Below are 21910 nucleotides of genomic sequence, written 5' to 3'. Positions count from 1 at the left end.
TTTTATTTCTCTCGCCATTAGGTAATAAACTTGCTATAACTCTTCCACATCCACTTCCCCCCCCCCCTTTATTCGGTCTTTTCGTCACATTCACCAGTTTGCCCACATGATATAGCAGCCTGTGCCATTACTGACTTGAACATTTTTGGCTTATACATTCGCATGGTTTTAATATTTGAATATACAGTAATATAAGATTTATTTTGTTCAGAGTACATTATGCTTGTGTTTTATATCGATGTAGTCATAAAATGTCACATATCTTTGTACAGCAATCTTTATACAGCAGTCTTTATAGAGCTTCGAATTCACGCTGAAGTGTAAGTTATTTGACGATGGCCTAAGAAGCCGAAAGCCGTTACACAACGAGCTATTAAATAAACGTCATTGTGGAACACTAGTGTTTTTTATTCACGTAACTAATTCTCCTTCTGTTTCAATAATACACCGAATTGAGAAGCCACTGTGGACTTTTAGCCAAAAATCCTTTGCCACAACTATCTCTACTAATTTTGAATACAAGCAGCAACGAATGTATCAAAATATACGTTGTACTGTGTACTAAAACAGTTAATCTGGGCGTCAGAGAGAATTTATTGAGAGCAACATGTGATGGATTAACAGCCTTGGCCAAGAAAAGCAGGAACGGTTTTACATATCTCTAACATCCGCCGGTTGTGCGTGAAGGAACACACGGAATTAACAACGGCTTCAGGAGCCAGGGGTCGAGAGGCCTATTTATAAAAGCAGCCGACGCAGTCTTCTCTATTTGACGTCAAAAGGCTGTCAGAGGACTAATAACCTGCCTCAGCAGTAGTGGAGCTCAAGGAATGCCGGCTGGATTACATCCGGAGCTCGGAAGAACAACACAAGGCGGCGGACATCACATGCGCAGTTCTCTCTCACATCGCAGCACATGTATACTGCACCCCGGCAGGAACAGTTAACAACTCAAAAATGCACTACGTGAGAAAAAGCGGTTTGAAGAGTTCAATAGCATAAGCTCCCTTTAAATTTCAAATATTTTTGGCAGTAAATTCTATTATATGCTACACAGCTGTAAGATGGACATGTAGTTCCGTTCTCATCGAATGTGAGATGTTTTCAGGTAATTATTAATTTGTTCTTTCAGTTGTGTCACTTTTTTTGCTTTATTAAAAAAACTTTCTTGTTTTTGTTATGACCCTTCATGTGATACGTCTGCTTCTTTTTCACCCCAGATAATGTATAGATATATATTTTTTATTTACTGTAATGCTATACGTCATTCGAACCTTCTTCAGATAAAATCAGTACTTAAGTTAGAATAACAAATGAAAAACAAGCTGAAATTGTTTTATTACAAAAATGCAAAATGCAAAATTATAAGTTATGCCATTTAATATGGAACAAAATTGTTCAAATGGCTCTGAGCACTATGGGACTTAACATCTATGGTCATCAGTCCCCTAGAACTTAGAACTACTTAAACCTAACTAACCTAAGGACAGCACACAACACCCAAACATCACGAGGCAGAGAATTAATATGGAACACAAATTATGTACAATTTAAGGAACCCAATTTACGAAAACACAGAATCATAAATGGGCTTATACAATGGAGAAACACATTTTCTGAGAAAAGGGATTCGATATGAGCTTTCTTTATAGCAGAAATTACCATTTTTTCTTCTACACTGTAACGCATTGCATTTCAGAGATGTTCCGTTGTTGTCTGGGTCACTCATCTGCGCTTTGATTACTTTTATGTCACGTTGTATATATCGCTTGCACTCGCACTTGAGATTCCCGCACAGGCAGAGCTAAACATTTTTTTACTGTCGTCGTTTTAGCTCGTCAAAGCATCTATATCGTCGACTATTACAGTGTTCATTTTGATACAGTGTCTATACCTTAGTTACGTGGCAATACCCTTCAGATATACATGCAATTCCTAATGATTTTGTCAAGTAGGGCGCTTAATATATGTCCTTCGGACTTGGATGCATGTCTCAAGGACATTGTAATGTAAGGTGCACAGCTTGTATGAACATAGACATCGTAATAATCAGTGAGATTAAAAATTACATTCAACTTACTTTGTTCTTGAAAAGTATGACAACTCAGAATGTGTCGCTGTTCTTGAATGACACATGAACACCCGCCAGTAGCAACGCTGATGGGACACTGTTCCCGCAGTGGCAAATCATGAAGTGGTCGACGACACACCGACACAATTGTCCTCAAATGGACATGTTGCAAGATAGAGATGTTATGTTTTTCCTGTACACTGGGGCACTTCACACGTATTTATCAGTGACATAAACTAAAAATTGCCTTTTTTGACTTGTTTGAGAAAGGCCAAACAGCAATACAACCAGTACAACAAGAATTAAGAAAAAATATTTTGTTGGATTAGAAGACGAAATAACATCCGCATTCAAAACTCTCCGTGATAAACTGAACTAACCAATAGCAAGACAGATCTAATGTGTAACTCAGATTAGCGTCTTATCGGTAACGACAAGTATTCTAAACGGAGTAAAACTAAAACAGCGCCGGCTGGAGTGGCCGAGCGGTTCTAGGCGCTGCAGTCTAGAACCGCGCGACCGCTACGGTCGCAGGTTGGAATCATGCCTCGGGCATGGATGTGTGTGATGTCCTTAGGTTAGTTAAAGTAGTTCTAAGTTCTAGGGGACTGATGACCTCAGAAGTTAAGTCCCATCGTGCTCAGAGCCATTTTGAACTAAAACAGCAAGTTGTTACGTACAAGTAATTCACAATTCGACTCGCCTGTTAACACAACACCAAATGATTTATTACAGACATTTTGTGCCATTGGTGACAGACACATTATTTCACAATTTCAGTGATTCTTCCTGACTATTTTGCTGTACGAGACCTGCGATATCCGGTAGCTCGCTACAGTGCAATAAGGCAATTATTATTTGTTTTGTTTATGACTTAATTTTTCTTCAAAACAACGAAAAAGCCTGTAATATTCAATCACTAAAAGTACAACACATAACAGCGTAATGCAGCAACCCTGACACAGACGCTACGGTACTGTGATGTGTCTTCCGCTAGTGCAGACGCAGCTCAGAATAGCGTCGTTTTGCTGGTCTTCCATTGCATTCAGTAAACCCATACACGACGTGCACATCGGCCAAGTCTTCGCCAGTAAACCTATCCACACTCCTGTTAACGTAGAACTAGCACTGTTGGAAAAGCAAACCCGAGACACAACCGAGGAGTACTGAATTCAAGCTTAACGGGGAAGACTAAAGTGGGCATCACTGTTGTCAACAGAAAGTAGGCCTACCGCGAATGTATGGGAAGTTTGTTTCAAAATAAGATACAAAGAGCACACATTTGCACTGTTGTGCAGGTATTTTCAGTAAAATATAGATACCAAGATAAATAGGGGTATGACGAGAGACTAACGTAGCTACTCTGTAATGAAGCACTGGTAAGCATGAGTGGTCCTTTATACCACAGAAAATATCCCTGGACAATTCCGAAATATTGTCAGTGGAATTCCTGCTCACCCAGTATAAGCACAGGCCCTGGGTGGCTACAGGAAGGAAGGACGGAAGGAAGGAATATTAGAGCTGAATACTAAATTGGCCGTGTCAATTTCAAAGAAACCATCCCGACATTTTTTGTCTTCAGAAACTGAGGAACACCACAGAAAATTTAAGCCTCGATGGCCGGACGAGAGCGTTATAGGAGTGCTCCACAAGTGTGAGGAGTAGCTGCTCAGGTGAAACGCCAACTGCTCCTCGGGTATTATGACCACAGCTTCGATACGTTGCAGTAGTATGAGTAGGTAAAATCTCTCGAAGATTTTCCACAGAGCTGGGAAGAGGTGGATGAGCACATAACTACTAACCAGGCGAAGGTCCTTGCTCACCTTAGGAACAGCCAGACTCTCACAAGGGGACAGTGCCTGCTCGTCAGCACCGATTTCATCCAAATCTGTGGTATGTGCAGGGCTTGGCCAGTGGTAAAAGTGGCAGAAGTAGGACCTCCAGATGGCAAGGGCAGGAAAAAACAGTACTTTTGGCGCGGGTCGGGCGAGGGACGAGCCATTTACGTTAGCATAGTTCCAAACACCAGCTGGCGCAGCGGAAAGACTACACAACGGTACTCCGAGGATTCGTGCGGTCTAGTCCCTAGACGGGATCCGTTTTTATTTTCAATTTTTACGTTACTTATACTGCAAAATAAACCGAAACAATGGTGAATATATTGTACAGTATTTCTTAATAATTTCATAAATTTGCAGGGTAAGGGTCGTAACCGATATATGAGAATTTCATGTATAAAATGAGATACTTTTGCTATTTTGCAGTTCTTGATTTACACGTGCTTGGGACATATTCGCCGTAAAGCCAGGGGAAGCAGGTTTTCACTGAATAGCAAACTTGGCATACATTCCTAAAAGGCTCTCTCTGATCGCACAGTTTGGCAGCAAACGATGCGTAACGTCTAATATTGGCGAGGATAGCTGATGATGTACAGTGGAAGGTATTTTGATGCAGTCTTCTCAGGATATGATCTCTTTTTGTCTTTCAATGAGAAAAGCCAGTTTTGAAGCTTTTTGATGAAATTCTTTACCTGATGATGAAAACAGACTTCGCAGGCTTGCTTGCAGTGCCGGAGTGGGCATGGGAGTAATCACTTCATTATTGTATGGTGGCAACCCTTCTTCATCCTGAAAAATCTCGTCGTTTAAATGTGGATTTGTTAGTCCTACCCACGAGTCAATTAACCCAAGAAATTTGTTCCCCTGCTTCATCGCATCAGTCAAAACGTTTTTGTATAAAGCTGTTGTAAGTTCCACAGATTTTGATAAAGTAATGACAATATTCCTATATTTTGCCTTTCCTTTTCGTGCCTTTTAGGAAAATTTTAATAAATACCATACATTGGGCATTATTTCAGTTTATTTGCAATGGAAGTAGCGCAAGAATTAAAAACAGAAAAAAATACATTCCACACACGTACTCGAAACCGCGACCCTCAGATTACCATTCGCTGCGCCAAACGCTGCCTGTAACCAAAAATAACATAAATAGTTCATGCTTCGGACGACACGCACCAAAAGTGGTATTTTTTTTCCAAACGCTTGGCTATCTGAATCTCCCACTTCACTCACTTTTGTTTCTACATCTACATCTACATCCGAATTCCGCAAGCCACCTGTCGGTGTGTGGCGGAGGGTACCTTGAGTACCTCTATCGGTTCTCCCTTCTATTCCAGTCTCGTATTGTTCGTGGAAAGAAGGATTGTCGGTATGCCTCTGTGTGGGCTCTAATCTCTCTGATTTTATCCTCATGGTCTCTTCGCGAGATATATGTAGGAGGGAGCAATATACTGCTTGACTCCTCGGTGAAGGTATGTTCTCGAAACTTTGACAAAAGCCCGTACCGAGCTACTGAGCGTCTCTCCTGCAGAGTCTTCCACTGGAGTTTATCTATCATCTCCGTAACGCTTTCGCGATTACTAAATGATCCTGTAACGAAGCACGCTGCTCTCCGTTGGATCTTCTCTATGTCTTGTATCAACCCTATCTGGTACGGACCCCACACTGCTGAGCAGTATCCAAGCAGTGGGCGAACAAGCGTACTGTACCCTACTTCCTTGGTTTTCAGATTGCATTTCCTTAGGATTCTTCCAATGAATCTCAGTCTGGCATCTGCTTTACCGACGATCAACATTATATGATAATTCCATTTCAAATCACTCCTAATGCGTACTCCCAGATAATTTATGGAATTAACTGCTTCCAGTTGCTGACCTGCTATTTTGTAGCTAAATAATAAGGGATCTTTCTTTCTATGTATTCGCAGCACATTACACTTGTCTACATTGAGATTCAATTGCCATTCCCTGCACCATGCTTCAATTCGCTGCAGATCCTCCTGCATTTCAGTACAATTTTCCATTGTTACAACCTCTCGATACACCACAGCATCATCTGCAAAAAGCCTCAGTGAACTTCCGATGTCATCCACAAGGTCTTTTATGTATATTGTGAATAGCAACGGTCCTATGACACTCCCCTGCGGCACACCTGAAATCACTCTTACTTCGGAAGACTTCTCTCCATTGAGAATGACATGCTGCGTTCTGTTATCTAGAAACTCTTCAATCCAATCACACAATTGGTCTGATAGTCCATATGCTCTTACTTTGTTCATTAAACGACTGTGGAGAACTGTATCGAACGCCTTGCGGAAGTCAAGAAACACGGCATCTACCTGGGGACCCGTGTCTATGGTCCTCTGTCTCGTGGACGAATAGCGCGAGCTGGGTTTCACACGATCGTCTTTTTCGAAACCCATGCTGATTCCTACAGAGTAGATTTCTAGTCTCCAGAAAAGTCATTATACTCGAACATAATACGTGTTCCAAAATTCTACAACTGATATAGGTCTATAGTTCTGCACTTCTGTTCGACGTCCCTTCTTGAAAACGGGGATGACCTGTGCCCTTTTCCAATCCTTTGGAACACTACGCTCTTCTAGAGACCTACGGTACACTGCTGCAAGAAGGGGGGCAAGTTCCTTCGCGTACTCTGTGTAAGATCGAACTGGTATCCCGTCAGGTCCAGCGGCCTTTCCTCTTTTGAGAGATTTTAATTGTTTCTCTATCCCTCTGTCGTCTATTTCGATATCTAACATTTTGTCATCTGTGCGACAATCTAGAGAAGGAACTACAGTGCAGTCTTCCTCTGTGAAACAGCTTTGGAAAAAGACTTTTAGTATTTCGGCCTTTAGTCTGTCATCCTCTGTTTCAGTACCATTTTGGTCACAGATTGTCTGGACATTTTGCTTTGATCCACCTACCGCTTTGACATAAGACCAAAATTTCTTAGGATTTTCTGCCAAGTCAGTACATAAAACTTTACTTTCGAATTCATTGAACGCCTCTCGCATAGCCCTCCTCACACTACATTTCGCTTCGCGTAATTTTTGTTTGTCTGCAAGGCTTTGGCTATGTTTATGTTTGCTGTGAAGTTCCCTTTGCTTCCGCAGCAGTTTTCTAATTCGGTTGTTGTACCACGGTGGCTCTTTTCCGTCTCTTACGATCTTGCTTGGCACATACTCATCTATCATAGGCGTTTCTGGCCAATCCTTCCGTATACCATACATTTCGACAAAATCTGTGACGACGCGTAGGCGCGGTCGCTCTGTAAGTGTGTTTCCAGGTAGAAGGATCGCGAGTAGTCAAAAAATGGTTAAAGATAGCTGCCTGGTTGGAGCCCGCCCTTCGCAGGGAAGGCCCTGACGTGTGTTTGCCTCATTCTGCCTTTCGTCAATGCCTCCCCTTCGGCGCAATACTATTTGGCAGCGTCGCGGTCAGAGCTGATGGTTCCGGGGTTTGATTACTATTTACCTATCGGCTCGTCTAGCTCTCTGACGTACAACTATATATTTGAGGACGTCGTTGTTTTCGAAGAAAAGGCCAATATCAACAAAGCCGCCTCGCGTGGCGGTCCCTCTGCACGTCCGCAGATACTACAGTATAAATAGAAAACTTGGTCAATTGCCTGAAGAATGGAAACCTCGAAAGCTGTATTATTCGCGGGTGTCAGACGCTACGGATTTCCAAAGAATTTTTGAAGAAACAATTTGCATGTATTTTGACGAGCTGTTAGTATCTTTGTTAAGCACATGTACGGGAGCAATGGCACGTACTCCATCGATTGTTTGAAACGTTGTTGTTCCGCAAGCAGCATAGAATACGAGACAGTAAAGAGGATGTTTTAAAATATCGTCTTAGCGCTGTGACACCCGAGTTTTGTATACTAAGTAATAGTGAGTCATCTGTAAGGCACGATTAGCTGGAGGACAGATGTGCTAAATTCCGTCCGCCTCAGCGTACTGCCTTCTGCTCACTTATAAGGACACTTGGGAGTATGTCTGGAAACGTTTGTTTTGATTTTCTCCCGTCAACTGAAGAAAATTCCATAGGCGTTTTGTTGTTACGCAGTCTGGTTGTTAACTCCCGTTGTAGTTCATGTCACGGATAAGTTGAACTCATGAGTAATGGACTGGTCTACCAAACATTTCCGTTTGTGGAAATCGCTCTGCGGTTAACTGACACACAAGAAGTAAAAACTTTGAATTCTAACTCGCTAGGACAGCTGCTGTAGACAGCTATCTCCAAATAGTCGACGGGGGCGTCTGGCGGAACACGATGGTTCGGATTAGAGTGCCAGTGACTGGAAGTTCCAAAACAACGAATAACCCACTAGAGAGTGGATGATTCATTCTGAGAATCGCTCAAAATCTTCGGCATTTATTTTTCGAGGAACTAAAGCAAGGAGAGTTGTTTCTAATTCCAAAATTCAGAGCTAATGCTATTTTACCAGATGGCACAATGGGAATAAGGACTCAAGGAAGGATGTAAAAAAAGTTAGTATTTAACGCCTTTTTAATATCAGTGTCATCACAGATAGGGCAGCAAATCAAGAAAACGATCAGACTTGGCGTTCGCCGAAGTGTCGTTGTACTCCGAATATAGCACCGTAGTCACTGCGTTTCATCGCTTGATTAAAGAAGGAGCAATGGTCTCCAGTAAGCAATGTTCACATAAAATTTTGCAGATCCTTACATGGATCCGATGGACTGTCATTAGACGAGCAATTTTTTTGACAGGCCGACTGCTGTGTTTTCGTGAGCGGAAAGGGAGCTGGTTATAATAAGTACCAAATGTGCAGCGTATCCCAAAAAAAAGCACCGACAACCTTAAGGGACAGGTTTCTTACACAAAAACAAGAAAAAATGTCTAGTAAACATGGGCTTTAAAATGTGTATCTTATGAGGTATGAGCACTTGTCCACCTTCGATACTATGAAACAGATTTCTTCTACTACAAGGACTTTGTTTTCTATATTTTGGAAGGAGGTTGTATGGATAAAATCAAGGAAAAAAAGTGCCGTAATCATAAGAGCCTAAAACGCATACTTTAAGAGCCATGAGCACTTGTTCATCTTCGCTAGTGTGGAATACATCTCTTCTACTGAACGAGTGCTCATGCCGCTTAAGGCACGTATTTTAGAGCACTTGTTTACTAGACATCTTCTTGTTTTGGTGTAAGGAACCTGTCCTTAAGGCTTATCGGTGCTTTTTTTGGGACACCCTGTATATTTTCCTGTCTGAATAAGTGAAAACTTCATTTTATGATTTCCGTTTGGTAAAACATCGTGTAGAATTCTATTATCTATTTATAAATCGTGTTCTGCACTTCAAAGATGGATATATTTCCATATAACTGCGTTTTAACTGTCACTTACGACAATTTTAGGCTTCATGTGTCAGATAGTAACGTAGTATCCGTTTGTTGTAGATGATAAATAAAATTTTAAGTTTATTATTTGGCCTAAGTTCCTGTATTGTTTGTTAACAACCATAATCTTGAAGTCTGGTACATTAATGACAGGTATAGCCGTCGGAACGTTGAATGCAAGCATGAAAACGTGCAAGCATTGCGTTGTTCAGGTTCCAGATGGCGATTTGTGGGTTGCAAGTTTTACGAGGATGTTGGTAGGAATGCAGTAGAGCCAGTCTTCCGTGGTATCGTAGTATACATGCACGGAACACTGAGCTAGTTGAACAGAAGGGCAAATTAGAGTAATTGAGGATGAGCTGGATTGTACTCGGTGGACGGTAAAAATGTTAAGGAGGTGACGGAGAGGGATGGCGTCAGCAAAGAAAAAATGGGAAGTGGTAGAGAGAAATAGGGCCCACAGAAAGACAACTATATTTCACAGTTTTCCATGTGGAACAATAAATATTTTTCCTGCCTACATCTGTTATACACTGATGGGAAAAAATCGCAACAACAACAAAAAAATTATGTTAAGTAATTGAATTTCGGGAATAAATTTACCTGGATAACAAGTTTAAGTGACTAACGTTGCAAGATCACAGGTTAATGTAAGCGCGATATAAGCCGTTGCAAGTATGGAAGTCTGGTACATTAATAACAGGTATAACTGTCAGAACGTTGAATGCAGGCATGCGAACATGCAAGCATTGTGTTGTTCAGGTGCCGGATGTCGGTTTGTGGGAATGAATTCCATGCCTGGAGCACCAGGTCGGTCAATTTACGGGCAGATAATATTGCCTATGGATGACGCTGGTGCTGTCGTCCGACGGTGACCTATACGTTCTCGACTGGAGACAGATCTGGTCATCGAACAGGCCGAGGCAACATGTTGGAACTCTGTAGAGCATGATGGTTAGGTCTAAGTGAGCGAGCGTTGTCCTGTTGGAAAACGCCCCCTGGAATATTGTTCATTAATGGCAGCCCAACAGGTCGAATCACCAGACTGATGTAAGGATTGGCAGTCAGGGTGCGTGGGATAACCACTAGAGCGCTCCTATTGTCATATAAAATCGCACCCTAGACCAGATTTAGGTCCAGTGTGTCTAGCATGCAGATAGGTTGGTTGCAGGCCCTCAACCAGCCTCCTTCTAACCAACACACGGCCATCACTGGCACCGAGGGAGAACCAGCTCTCATCAGAAAACACAACAGACCTCCAACCTGCCCTCCAGTGAGCTCTCGTATGACACCACTGATGTCACAAATGGCGGTGGTCTGGGGTCAATGGAATGCACGCACAGGGCGTCTGGCTCGGAGCTGTGCTTGAAGTAACCGATTTGTATCAGTTCGTTGTGTCACTGTGGTGCCAACTGCTGCTCAAATTGCTGCTGCACTCGTTGGACAGTGTGTCTAAGGCGTTCAGCCTGACCAGGTTGCCTCCAAACACGTCTCCAACGATTGTCTAGTTGAAGGCATATGCGACACTCATCGGTGAAGAGAACATGATGCCAATACTGAGCGGTCCATTCGGCATGTAGTTGGGCCCATCTGTACCGCACTGCATGGTGTCGTGGTTGCACAGATGGACCTCACCATGGACATCGGGAGTAAAGATGCGCACTGTCTGAGTCGTAACACGACGTCCTGTGACTGCACGAAAAGCATTATTCAACATGGTAGCGTTGCTGTCAGGGTTCCTCCGAGCCATAATCCGTAGGTAGCAGTCATCCACTGCAGTAGTAGCCCTTGGGCGGCCTGACCGAGGCATGTCATCGACAGTTCCTGTCTCTCTGTGTCTCCTCCCCACGTCCGAAAAACATCGCTTTGGTTCACTCCGAGACGCCTGGACACTTCCCTTGTTGAGAGCCCTTCCAGGCACAAAGTAACAATGCGAACGCGATCGAACCGCGGAACTGACAGTCTAGGCATGGTTGACCTACAGATAACACGAGCCGTGCACCTCCTTCCTGGTGGAATAACTGGAACTGATCGGCTCTCGGACCCTTCCCGTCTAATAGGCGCTGCTGTTGCATATCTCTGAACAGTCAAAGGGACTGTGTCTATGATACAATATCCACAGTCAACGTCTGTTTTCGGGAGTTCTGGGAACCGGGATGATGCAAAATTTCTGTTGTTGTGTGTATATGGAAGAGTCTCAAGCAGATGTCGACGTAACTAAGGCTCAGATGGCTCTGGGAAACTGTTTCAGACAAAGCAGGAGATGTGAGGAAAATATAGCTGCTTGGCAACAGTAACGAAAGAGATGTGAAGCAGGTGATACGTTAATAATTAAGTAATAATTACTAAGTTACAACCTTTTCAATCCAAGAGCCTGTCTTAACTAGGTGCAGAGTACCTAAGACCCTTGTGAAACTATCTTTCAGCTGAGAATCATATTGTGACGGAGTGGGTGTGGCACGGAGAGGTGTCAGATTTACATAACTGAGACCGTCCTTCTAAAATAGATTCGGCAACAAACTATGTAAATGTTGGATTTGTTCCCTTTTGACTCATCATGATCAACCTCAGAGGAATAGCTCTGTGAGATGGTTTAATATAGATTTAGACTGGCTGTTTCTGTTTGTTACTCGTTATCTAGAGGATTGATTCCTGTCGATGAGGTTTACGGATGGAGTCTTACCTGCAGATGGTACAGTGATGAGAGAAATTTAACGGAACAGCACCTTTAATCGATCATTCGGAGTTCAGTTTACAAGTGTTAAAAGACGTTACAAGAACCGAAAGTTTTAATTCTGAAACCTTACTACGATGAAAAGAAGGTTAAAGGAAATCTATTGCAACAAAATATTGGAGGGCCAAAAATAAAGTTAATCAACTTTGAATTACTTACATCAACTGTAAACTTAACCAAAAAAAGTAATGCAGACCTAACTATGTCATTCTGAACACCATTGAAATTCTCAAGTAGAAATGCTGAATGTGGGTAGATAGAGCTACTGTAAGTAGGCTGTTTATGTTTTCTTTATGTAAGTAGGCTGTTTATGTTTTCTTATTGGCAACGTTACGTAGCGCTCTATATGAAAATCACTGGCTGTGCTGTGTGCAGTCTGTGGCTAGTTTGCGTTGTTCACTACGTATTCATTTACTGCAAATCAGTACAGAATGAAGGTGAAGGAACCTCTCACAACGCCGGCCGGAGTGGCCGAGCGGTTCTAGGCGCTTTAGTCTGGAACCGCGCGACCGTTTCGGTCGCAGGTTCGAATCCTGCCTCGGGCATGGATGTGTGTGATGTCCTTAGGTTAGTTAGGTTTAAGTAGTTCTAAGTTCTAGGGGACTGATGACCAAAGAAGTTAAGTCCCATAGTGCTCAGAGCCATTTGAACCATTTGAACCTCTCACAATAGGCAAGGATACAGATATAAACCTGTGATATTCTTATGTTTCCCAGTGATCACCATTTTGACGTTTAAGCTGCGTAAGTCGAAATGAATGAAAAGCTAATTGTAATAATCATGATATATAGTGCTTGAGCTGACAATGCTGAGCTATTCATGAATCAGCTTGACGCTTTTTTAAGGTTTTTTAACTTCTACTACAAAGAAGTGGAGATTTAATTTTCTAGAGTGCCTATATTATGGTTGCATGCTAGGGTCCCGTCTCATTTATACAGCGTAACTTCCTTTACACAGTTTGCAACGAGAGATGTAGTGACTGGCAAGGCTGTCATTGATAATATTTTATACACACAGCCACACTACAAACTAATAATTTAAATCTACTTGCTACTCATTTTTACATGTCAAACTACAGATTTTTAGTATCACAATACTGACATAAAGAGCTACGAGAAACTGAAAACCAGTACGGTAACAGATGAAAAAAGGAACTGATGAATTCAAGAATTGTTTGCGCTGGCATACGTACTACAGCTGGCGTAAATGATAAATGTGATTCAGACTGCACTGTAGACAGTATCTATTTTTCAAACTAGTGTTGTAAAAATACCCAGTTCATTACACTACAAGGACTTAAATTCTTTGTTATTTATGTCATTTAAATATCAATGGAATCAAGGAGAAGACTTTTGTGCATACTAAGAAAAATTGACGAATACAGGATAAAATCGCATCATAAATTATACTGCAAGATTGTCGATGAGGTCACGGAAACATTAAAATCTATGTACCTTATACAAATAAGACGTCTGAAAACATGATATGGATTACCTGTTACACAGTATAAAGAATGGAAAAGGCAAAACAAAATTAAAGAAATGAGAAAATTGCTTTAAATACAAAAAATGAGCTGAACAGAGAGCCTCAAGTTTTCGACTCTTTTAAAATCTTGACCTGTAAATTGTAGAAGGTATGGTCTGAACAGTTTCAAATATCATTCATTTGAGTTTGTTAATATTTTAAGTTGCTCATGCAAAGATATCTCTTCAATGAGAAGGTTTTCCACACAGACTTAACTATGCTGTTGTCTGGTCATTTTGTAACGTACGAGGACATCGATCTGGGCGAAGGGAGAAGCATAGCTATTGCGAGCTACACGGGGTGCGTGTTCATTGTCAAATTGTCAAACGGGCCACGCCACTAACCAGGTGGTGTCACAAAGACTTGTGTGGACGATCCCGACCGTTGTTTTTATGTACGACAAGCCCGAAGGTAATTATATTGGATAAGCCATGTTTATAGTAATTCAACGGTCAACGGGAGTTTTGGAGAGCTATATGTCTGGGAGTTCCCTTTATGCCTCGCGAGGTGTTTCGGTTTAGCTTAGAGACGGTTTATCCGTGTAGCGCATGCAGCACACGCTATGGACCTCGCGGTCTCAGGGACCCCGCAACCGCGCTGGCCGATACTTTGGGGGAAAATTTACCGTTAGCAGTTTTGTAATGATAATGGTAGTACTGTGGAGCAGTATGTACACGTGGTTGTGCAACACTGGAAATAATAGCTAGGTGACATAAAACTGTGCGTATTTTCAAAGGTTTGAATAATGCACTGGGTCAAATTCTACCATACCTACGCACCGTGTGATTAAAAAAGAAAAAAAAAATCAGATTTCAGTTGTTTATTATAGTCTCCCTATAAGAGATAGAAACACATTCCCCATGTCAATGGGTAGAGAGAGGCACAAAGTTTTGACGCAGATGAGCTGTTGTTTGTTTGTAACAACATGGCGGCTACTCATTTTATGCTTTGGAATCTGCGTGGAGTCAATTCACTGTTCGAGTGCAACGTGCATTTATCATCGACTCACCAAGAAGCCGCTTCTGCACCAGCAGCTTTATGATTGTCATAAAAAATTCTTGGAAGTTTCTTGCAAATGCAAAGGGAGGAGCACTGTGCAGCCATGCACATTTGATGTAAATGTCGAACATATTTGAGATGCGTTCGCACTGAGCCATCTAAAGCCCACAAGACAGGCACGACAGGAGCTTTAGTTGTGTTCTTTTGGAGCAAGAGTTAACATTTCTCACAGGGAAGAGGTCAATAGTAGCGAAGCGATAGTTTCTTTTCCAGTCAGGTGGCTGAATCAGTCTCACAAGATCTACCAACAAGCAGTGTCATACTAGTTTGTTTTTGAGGTATTGATTTGTTACAATGAATTCTAATGATTAGGCAATATGTGCAAGACAAAATACGTGATCTTTTACTGTTAATTTTCGGTACTGGTATAGCATGTTTTTTGTACTCCAGTAGTGAAACTCAAATACTTAGGTTGTATATGTAGTAGGTAAAAACACTCTCTCCATAAGCCCCATCCTTTTTTTTTTTTTTTTTGGATCGCATACTGAAAACTGTCGACACCGTGTCATACCCTTTCTTCTCGTTAGTGTACTGACGGTAAAAAATCGCAACACCAAGAAGGAGTTGTGCAACATAAAGTTGGTACCCATGTTTCCACACATAAAAGGTGATATCTACTCAGATTTCGCGTCAGTCATGTAGGACTGGCACTAATAGCGCCACTATGAGGATACAAATCAAGTTTGCTTTAAATACACGCTGTAACGGTCGTGAGTGTTAGTTACCTTTGAGACTGAACATAGGGGGTTGACGTTAGTCGAGAATTCCTTTAAGGCGACAAAGTCGCTATTATTAAGATCTCACTGAGGACGAACGAAGTCGTGTAATAGGGCTACATGAAGCTGGACGTTCTTTCTGCGATATTCCAGAAAGACTTGGCGGGAATGTAGCCACTGTACATGACTGCTGGCAGCGATGGTCACTGGCATCTACAGTCGCAGTAGCTGTGGATAGCCACGTGGCACTCCCGAGAGGGATGACCACCGTGTTCAGCGTATGGCTCTGGTGCATCACACTGCATCTGCAGCAGCAACGTGAGCAGCAGTTGCCACGAGTGACAGAAGAACTGTTGTAAATCGGTTACTTCAAAAAAGGTCCGAACCAAACGTCCTGGAGTGTGCGTTTCACTAACCCAGAAGAACCCCAACCACCGCCATTTGCGACTTCAGTAGTATCGAGCGAGAGCTCATTGCAGGGAAGGGTGGATGTCTGTTCTGTTTTCTGATGAAAGCTGGTTCTGCCTCGGTGCCAGTAATGGCCGTGTGTTGGTCACAAGAAGGCCAGTTGACGAACTGCAACCAATCTGTCTGCGTGCTAAACACACTGGACCTACTCCTTCTAACAACCCTACCACAACAAAGGTCAAAAATTAATTATGATTGTAGTGTTGCTCACGCTGCTAAATATTGCATTTTCGGGCAACAACAAAGTTATATTATGTGGCAGGTGTCATTAGAGCACAGTTAATAAAGTCATTTCTTGAAATAATGGATAAACTAGGCACTCATCTTTTCGTGTTTCCCACGCTGGTCTCGTTGTGAACTCATGGCTCAATCGTCGAAAATCTAGGTAGTGATGATTCCAAGCTCGGCTGCGAAGAGGCCTAGGTGTTATTCTGCGATATTCAAAAGTTTTATAGATGTGTTTCATAAACCATTCTTGAAGATTAAACTTTTGCAAGTTAGGACAATGGTGATGTAAATAAGTAATCAGCACTCCGAATTTAAGTTCCGCTTCCTTTTTATTACTTTTGTTGCAATATCACGTAACTCGTTCCAAAACATCACTTCACAATATAAAACATACTTGAAAATATCTTCCTCACTGTTAAAGTTCACATTTCATAAACTGACTACAATTTGCTTCTTTTTAACATGGCGACCAAAACTTGACTTTCTAATAACCGCTTACGCGCCCAAAAATCAGAGTTACAAGTACGTCAATGATCATAGTGACAAAAGAAAAAATACACATAAGAATAACATCATTGCAATATATACATATCGATGTATCGAAGTACCTCTACATTAATGAAATCAAATCTGAATGTTGTCACAGAAATATGTTAACTATTTTACAGAATCACAGTAGAATATTGCTGGTATCGAGAGATTGAGGTGAGGTGCCGTAATGGTTAAGTAATTCAAGTACCATTACAACCTGCAGTGCGAGTTCGTGTGACAGCAGGAGCACTCTCCTGGTTATCCCACGCACCCTGATTGCAAAACTGTACGTCAGTCTGGTGATTCGACCTGTTGTGCTGCCATTCATGAACAGCATTCCAGTACATTCCAAGTGCAGTCGGTATGGAACTCATCCCACAAACTGACATCTGGCACCTCTACGACATTGCACGCACGTTTTCATCCTTGCATTCAACGTTCTGCTGGTTACATTGGGTATTAATGTACCAGGATTTCACATTTGCCATGGCTTATCTCGTACTTACATTAACATGTGGTCTTGCAATATTAATCACTTAAATATATTACTTAGACAAATATATCCACGAAATTTCATTACTATACGTTAATTATTGTTTAGTGTTGCGATTTTTTTTCCCCATCAGTGTATTAACTGAAGCATGACAGATAAATGAGCACACGACATCGTATGTACGTGTATAGTTATGATTACAAGTGTAATTTTTGTGGCCTTTGTCCGAAGATTGGTCTGATACGGTTCTCCAAGTTATTCTGTCATGATCGAGTCTCTTCCTCTCTGCACCATGCATCAGTCATTTGAACCCGCCTACTGTAGCCAAACGGTCTTCGTCTACTTTCTCCCCCTCCTCTCCTCCCACCATTACAAAAATAATTCCTTCATGCCTCAGGATGTTTCCTGAAAAAATACCCCTCCTTTTTCTAAATTGTGCCATGAATTTATTCCCCTCCCTCTTCCCCTAACCGAATCTATTTAGTGCCTCTTTATTTTTTATCCGGTCTAGGCATCTGATCTTAAGCAGTCTTCTTTAGGGAGATGTACACTTATAAATACACTGAATGTTCGAGGAGGACACACAGAACCTCACGGAGATGTACATATATAAATACACTGTAAGGCTCGGAGAGAACAATAGAGAGCAACTAAATGCAGTCAAGTCACGTACAATAGTCCAACCAGTTAGTTCAGTGCTGTCTACGAGAGCAGTGCTGCATGAGTTGTAAAGTTCACGGCGGTGTCTACAGGAAACCACCAAATTGGCGTAGACAGTAAGAGCTGATACTATAAGCCAAAATTAAGCGTACGGTCTGTCCTTCGGCTGTGAAGTATCCTGTCAGTTGTGCGGCTGGATTCGTGATTTCCTGTCAGAAAGATCACAGTTCATAGTAACTGACAAAAAGTCGTCGGGTAAAACAGAAGTAATATCTGTCGCTCCCTACGGCAGTGATATAGGCCCTCTGCTGTTCCTGATCTATATAACCGATTTAGGAGACAGTCCGAGTCTCCTAAGATTGTTTACGGATGATGCTGTCATTTACCGTCTTATAAAGTCATCAGATAATCAAAGCAAATTTCAAAACGATTTAGACAAGATATCTGTATGGTGTGAAATTGACCTTAAGGAATGAAAAGTATTAAGTCATCCACATGAGTACTAAAAGGAATCCACTAAATTTCAGTTACACGATACAGCACGCAAATCTAAACGCTGTAAATTCATCGAAATACTTCGGGAGTACACTTACAAATAACGATCGAATAGATAATAATAATGAGCGTATGGCATTGGTGGCCGGGAGACCCCTCGCAGGGCGGTCCAGCCGCAATTCCACAAGTTTTTTAACGCCACTACGGCGACTTGCGAGTGAATGAGGATGAAATGATGATGAAAGACACACAACACCCAGTCATCTCAAGGCAGAGAAAATCCCTGACTCCGACGGGAATCGAACCCGAACCCCGTGTGCGGGAAGCGAGAACGCTACCGCACGACCACGAGCCGCGGACGTCGATTAGATAAATTCGTGGGTTAAGCAAACTATAGACTGCGGTTTAAAGACAGAACTCTCAGAAAATACGACAGGTCTATTGCAGTGCCTGCCTACACTACATCTGTACGTCCTCTTCTCGAGTACTGCTGTGCGGTATAGGATCTGCATTGGATAAGATTGACGGAGGACATTACAAAAATTCAGAGAAGGGCAGCTCGTTATGTATTGTCGGGAAACTGGGGAGAGAGCGCCTCGGATTTTATACGTCAATTGGGGTGGCAATCGTTAAAACAAAGGCGTTTTCGTTCCGACAGGATCTTCTCACGAAATTTCAACCACCAACATTTTCCTCAGAGTGCGAAAGCATTTCTTTGACGCTCACCTACATAGGAAGGAATGATCATCATAAAACAAATAAGAGAAATCAGAGATTGCACGGAAAGATTTAAATGTTCGTTTTCCTCGCGCGCTTTTCAAGAGTGGAACGGCAGGGAAACAGTTTGAAGATGGTTAGATGAACCCCCCGCCGGGCACTTAATTGATAATTGCAGAGTAGTCGTGTAGATGTAGATGATAAAGCAACAACTGATAGTGATGTTTTGATACAAAGTAGGAAGCCTTTGGTCGAAGTACGGACATGTCACAGTTGTAGAAACAGTCATAGCCGCGATATTGTTCGTCATGAGAGCAGACACACTTAAGACAAAATATCACGAATAACTCACACACGATCCGTACTTGGGGGAAGACTAGAATGTCAGCACTAGCAGGCAGAAATGTGACGCGAGCGGTGACGGTACCTGCATTACAGCAGACAGCGGGGTGCAGGCGTTGCGCCCGCAGCTAGCCACCCACCTGTGTTCGGCGTGTTGCTCTGGTCGGAGTGCGGCGTGCAGTCTGCAGTGTCCAAACGTTCCTCCGCCACTGCCTCGGCGGCGCGCGCCCACGTCGTATTTATAGCGCCACCAGCCACCACCAGCACACAGGACACGCCGCTGCCATTGTCTGGTCGCTGCAGCAGGTGGCGTCCGCACATGAGCACTGCCAGTCGGCACCTGTTCTCTGCAGGGATGCGTGTCCCACTGCACACACCGTGGCCAAAACAACCCTGAAGTACGTCATTAAGCCAATAATTCGGGACATACAAACAAAATACTTACATGCCATCTAAAGAATGCTTCATAGACTACAGTACACCTTTCGATACATTTATAAAGCTGCTGCAAATTCTCTCTGAAACAAATACACTACTGGCCATTAAAATTGCTACACCAAGAAGAAATGCAGATGATAAACGGGTATTCATTGGACAAATATATTATACTATAACTGACATGTGATTACATTTTCACGCAATTTGGGTTCATAGATCCTGAGAAATCAGTACCCAGAACAACCACCTCTGGCCGTAATAACAGCCTTGATACGCCTTGGCATTGAATCAAACAGAGCTTGGATGGCGTGTACAGATACAGCTGTCCATGCTGCTTCAACACGATACCACAGTTCATCAAGAGTAGTGACTGGCGTATTGTGACGAACCAGTTGCTTGGCCACCATAGACCAGATGTTTTCAATTGGTCAGAGATCTGCAGAATGTGCTGGCCATGGCAGCAGTCGAACATTTTCTGTATCCAGGAAGGCCCGTACAGGACCTGCAACATGCGATCGTCCATTATCCTGCTGAAATGTAGGTTTTCGCAGGGATCGAATTAAGTGTACAGCCACGGGTCGTAACACATCTGAAATGTAACGTCCACTGTTCAGAGTGTCGTCAATGCGCACAAGAGGTGACCGAGACGTGTAACCAATGGCACCGCATACCATCACGCCGGGTGATACGCCCGTGTGGTGATGACGAATACACGCTTTCAATGTGGGTTCACCGCGATGTCACCAAACACAGATGCGACCATTATGATGCTGTAAACAGAACCTTGATTCATCCGAAAAAATGAGGTTTTGCCATTCGTGCACCCAGGTTCGTCGTTGAGTACATTATCGCGGCGCTCCTCTCTGTGATGCAACGTCAAGGGTAACCGCAGCCAATGGTCTCCGAGCTGATAGTCCATGCTGCTGCAAACGTCGTCGAACTGTTCGTGCAGATGGTTCTTGTCTTGCAAACGTCCCCATCTGTTGACTCAGGGATCGAGACGTTGTTGCACGATGCGCTACAGCCATGCGGATAACATGCCTGTCATCTCGACTGCTGGTGATACGAGGCCGATGGGATCCAGCACGGTGTTCTGTATTAAGCTCCTGAACCCACCGATTCCATATTCTGCTAACAGTCATTGGATCTCGACCAACGCGAGCAACAATGTCGCGATACGATAAACCGCAATCGCGATGGGCTACAATCCGATCATTATCAAAGTCGGAAACGTGATGGTACGCATTTCTCCTCCTTACACGAGGCATCACAACAACGTTTCACCAGGCAACGCCGGTCAAGTGCTGTTTGTGTATGAGAAATCGGTTGGAAACTTTCCTCGTGTCAACACGTTGTAGGTGTCGCCACCGGCGCCAACCTTGTGTGAATGCTCTGAAAAGCTAATCATTTGCATATCACAGCATCTTCTCGCTGTCGGTTAAATTTCGCGTCTGTAGCACGTCATCTTCGTGGTGTAGCAATTTTAATGGCCTGTAGTGTATTTTCTCCGGACAAAACATTACGATGCCTCCGAATTTTTTATGTGATAAGTCTGAAATGTTGTAAATAAGACGAACGTTAGTAACATTCTTCATATTTATATGTCAACATAGTCACCCTAGCGTCGAACACATTTCTAGGAACGAGAAACCAGTTTGTTGATACCGTCATTGCGGAACGTTTGACTTTTTTGACGGAGCTACAGCCTCACCTCTCCTTGCACAGCTTCACCACTATCAAAGTGAAGTCCTGGAAGACGTTATGGAGGATGATCGCTGATAGTGAATCCAAGGTGTCGGACTGTTACTGATGTCGCAGTGTTCATGTGTGGTCTGGCATTGTCATGCTGAAGAAGAAGGGTGCTCCATCTTTCTGAATGGTTAGAAACTCGACTAAAGCAAACTATAAACAAACGTTTACAATTTCAGAAACACTGGATGATTTATTCAACAGAAAGAGCTTCACAGATTCAGCAAGTCAATAGCTGGCCCTTATGTAAGCAGTTATTCGGCTTGGCATTGATTGACAGACTTGTTGGATTTCCTCCTCAGGGATAACGTGCCAAATTCTATCCAATTGGCGCGTTAGATCACCAAAATCCCGAGGATTTTGGAGGGCCCTTTCCATAATGCCCCACCCATTCTCAATTGGGGAGAAATCCGGTGATCTTGCTGGCCAAGGTACGGTTTTTGCAAGCAGAAAAAGAAGCAGAAGGAACTCTCGC

The 21910-nt window shown here is 42.8% G+C and overlaps 1 long non-coding RNA gene across 1 annotated transcript in view; it reads right to left on the bottom strand.

Annotated features, from left to right (window-relative positions):
• LOC126190142 (uncharacterized) overlaps positions 1 to 19454 on the bottom strand; it is a 143637-nt gene extending 124183 nt beyond the window's left edge. Inside the window, exon 1 of the long non-coding RNA XR_007538261.1 lies at positions 19389 to 19454. This is a non-coding gene — a long non-coding RNA (uncharacterized LOC126190142). The remainder of the gene's footprint in view (positions 1 to 19388) is intronic.
• Positions 19455 to 21910: the final 2456 nt, after the last annotated feature.

The sequence above is a fragment of the Schistocerca cancellata genome, chromosome 1 (assembly GCF_023864275.1).
Source record: "Schistocerca cancellata isolate TAMUIC-IGC-003103 chromosome 1, iqSchCanc2.1, whole genome shotgun sequence".
In the NCBI taxonomy this organism is placed as follows: Eukaryota; Metazoa; Arthropoda; class Insecta; order Orthoptera; family Acrididae; genus Schistocerca; species Schistocerca cancellata.
Note: the sequence above shows the minus strand (reverse complement) of the source record. Positions and strands in the feature narration are given on the sequence as shown.